We start from the raw sequence: 4,095 nt of genomic DNA on the forward strand, positions 1-4,095 counted from the left end.
TGAACGAGGGAGCTCTTCTTAATATTTTGACACCAAAATCATGTCGATACACCTTACCGACTGCGAGTAAAGCCACCCACGCTTTAACTTGACAGACTGTACTTTAAGCCTTATCAAACATAAACAATATAGATTGTTTATAACAATTTAGTTAAAAAAGTCTCCTAATCGGCCCATTCCTCGTAGAAAAAAATGTTTTTTATTGAATAATTATTAGAGTAACATTTATTGCGGTGACTAACCAACGACATTAAATAAAGAATAATTTATATGATTGTTATAAGCAATTTTTTTAACAAAACTATGATTTATTTTTTTACATGCAAAAAGGACGGTTTTCCACTGAAATTATCCGACAATCAACTAACAGTGATTCCAAAATTGGATATGGGACATTAAATAATAATTTGCGTAATTGTTAATAACAATTTCTGTAGCAAACTGTCCATAGCAATAACGCTGTACTTGCGTTTTTAGAAGTCACCAATCTTTCATTTGTTTTATGTAACTTTCTGAAAAATAAATCAGGTTCAAGTGAAAATAAGGTGCAATAAGGCTGTACTTGCGTATTCAGAAGTCACTTATCTTTCATTTGCTTGTACGTAGCTTCATGAAAAACAAATGACGAACAAGTGACTCAACTAAAACGTACAGTTCCAGGTTCACCGCTAGGTGGGTATCTCTCGCACGCGCTCTCGCAAGAGAAATAATAATTTTCGTTTATATAACTGAGAGAGGCTGCGTTGAAATTATCTTTATATGATTTACTTTTGGCATCATTTTAAAATATCTTCTGCAGGTATGTATCTCAATTGTTTTTATTATTATTTCTAATAAAAACTGGATACTCTCAAGGTAGGTAAGAAGGTCCTTTGTGATTTTCTTATTGCCAATGAGAGTACTGACGTGCAAGGTTTGTTAAGTTTCATGCAAACGGAGTACAATCTTGATCCTGGCATCTAGAAATAGTAGCTAATCATTTGAATTTGTATTTTTTACCTATATTTCAGAAAAAATGGAAAGAATGTTTAAGACAAAAAGACGAAAATTAATGTCCATTGCAGAGAGTTTTACTGCTGCTGCGATACAGGATGCATTTCTGCGAAATTCACGAAAGAGTGTAAGAAAAAAAATTGCAAATGCTATAGTCGTTCTTTTGAATTCTGAGGATACTGAAAATTTAAACATTTCAGGTAAATCTGACTTTGAATCATATGTGCCATACTCTTCAGAAGAATCTTTAGCTTTAATGCAACAGGTCAGACTATCAAAGTATCAATAAAATACTATTCACTTACAGGCCAACGAAAGAAAGGCTGACATTTATCCTTCATATGTGAATGTATTAGAGATTAAAAAAGATTGTTATCCTTTAATTATTAGAATATCGGAAGATGTAGCCATGATTGAGATTCAGTCTTCCGATTTCAGAGAATAGATTAAAGATCACTTATTTGGACTTTGAAATTAAATATGGCATCGATGGACTGTCAACTAATGCAAAATACAATCAGAAGTGTAATAACAACGATTTGACCGATTAAATACACAAAGGACACAAAGGAATTAACGAAATCGGAAATCAAAAATATTAAGACCCAAGTTCAGAAGCTTAGATCCACAACAATTACTACGACTAATGGTGTGTGTATAGTGACAATAGAAATGAAGCTAACTATGTTGAATGGAAAATTTTGTACAGCTGTCACTAATACACCATCATCTTCTACTTGCTACATTTGCAAAGCGACACCATCACAAATGAATGATCTAGAGCGTATAAAGAAGAAAGAAATTGTATCCAGCTTAGAATTTGGTGTTTCTACTTTGCATGTTTGGATTAGGTTCGTGGAGTGTATACTACATATTGCTTATCGGTTACAAATCTGCAAATGGAGCATATTCAAAAAAGAGGATAAAAACTATGAAAGAAGCTAAGAAAAGAATTTGCAATGAATTTCAAAAGAAGATGGGGTTAATAATTGATCAACCAAGTCAAGTATCTGGCAACTCTAATTGTGGTAACACGGCTCGTAGCTTTTTCTCGAATGTTGATCAAGTGTCAGAAATAGCTGGAGTAAATAAAGAACTCATTAAAATGTTTAGAAACATACATGCCAATTGGCATGTATTCCAAAGAAGCTTCTGAAGCCAGGAACAAGGATATCAAGTACATTTGACAGTTCAACACACGAAAAATCTCTCGATGCATACCATGCACGACCTAATTCACAAATTCCTTGAGTCCTCAAATTTTTTCATTGCATCCTTAAAGCCAGAATGGGAAAAAGTTCAAGTTGAACTTGATTAAGAACTCAATGAACTAATAGAACAATTGTATTCTAAAAATGATTCGAGTTCTGAATCGTAATTTATTTATTTTAAGTTCTTTATAATAATCTCATTATTATTATAAGTATCAATTTTTTTCATTAATTGATTAACACAAATAAGATTATCGCAAAAATGATTGAAGAAAAAATAACTTTTTTTTCAACTAACCGCAGATTGTCACGCATTGTTTTAAAATTGTTATTAACAATTACGCAAATTATTATTTTATGTCCCATATCCAATTTTGGAACCACTCTTAGTTCATTGTCGGATAATTTCAGTGGAAAACCGTCATTTTCGCATGTAAAAAAAATAAATCATAGTTTTGTTTAAAAAATTGTTTATAACAATCATATAAATTATTCTTAATTTAATTTCGTTGGTTAGTCATCGCAATAAATGTCACTCTAATAATTATTGAAGAAATGTTTATAAAAACAATAGTTGTTAACTCATGCTAATTTTTTGTTACAAATTATGACTCTTATGAAAAATATTAGCAACTAGCGTGAGATAAACGATTTTTTCTATGATAAGAAAACACTAATAAGAATTTGTTTATAAAAATTGTATATAATAATTAAGTTAAATATCATTAAAATTAATTATGTTCTATGAATGCATGTGCAATAATTCCGGCTGATAGTGAGTTTCTATCTGTATTTTTTCTTGAGATAAAAATTCACAAAGCTAAAAGGGTCAATTTTGTCACTATATTTGTTTATATATTGTTGCTCTGTGAAAAAAATTTAAAAAAAGTAAACCACAATTCTCTTAAAAATTAATTGCTGAGCATTTCTAATAAAAAACTTTTAAATCGGTTAACAAATACGACCTGTGGCCGATTATGAACAGTAAATTCCTATTCCTGACCACTGTGCGATGGTGAGATGCAAGGAGACTCGCTGAAAAAAGCACTTTTGTACGCTAAAAGTAGTTAATTCATTGACTGTTTACATACTTAGAGTCTGGAGCTTCTTGAAATATTTCGATGTCTCAAGATAAAAGAATCACACTGTAAGGTAGGTATTTTTTTATTATTATTAATATTATTATTAAGTATTTTTTTATCATAGAATCGATTGGTGTTGTTGATTTTTTGATGAAATATCAGCAAGTGGCAAAAACGCCCATGAAAAGGAGAAAAAGTTGAGTGTACCCAAATAAGGCCAGGGTGGTTCCAGCTGTTTCATCTTTTTCTTTTAATACTAATTTTATTGAAGATGAAAAATTTGAACTTCCTGATTTTAAATAACGAGATTTTGCTTTGTAAATTCAATAGAAAAATTTGGTGACGGTACTCAGCACTTTATTGACCTCGGATCGCTCTTTCCTAGACATGGCCTTATCGGGGTACATGGACTGACCCTAATAGAATACACGGTTTTCCTAATAAGGCTGCTTGACCTTTTTTGGTATTTTGAGTTAAAAAATAATTAAACCATTTCAAATGGCGCAACCTTAAGAAGTCGGCCAACCTAAAGGTGGCCTTATTCGGAACAAGTACCTTATAATGAATTTTCGCAACTGTTACCGAAGAATTTTACATAAGTTACAAACATGCTGATGAGTTTAAATTACAATTAAAGCCAAAACTAAAATACTATTTTTATAAACGCTGAAAAACGCTGAATCATGCACTGTAAGAACTAGAGATTTTTGCACACACTATACAAAGTTTTACACAACAAAATTTTTGGTTATTTCCTACCCTGACAAATTGTAGGGAAATTTTTTACATTACAGTTTTTATAATATCGG

The sequence above is a fragment of the Belonocnema kinseyi genome, chromosome 1 (assembly GCF_010883055.1).
Source record: "Belonocnema kinseyi isolate 2016_QV_RU_SX_M_011 chromosome 1, B_treatae_v1, whole genome shotgun sequence".
Taxonomy (NCBI): Eukaryota; Metazoa; Arthropoda; class Insecta; order Hymenoptera; family Cynipidae; genus Belonocnema; species Belonocnema kinseyi.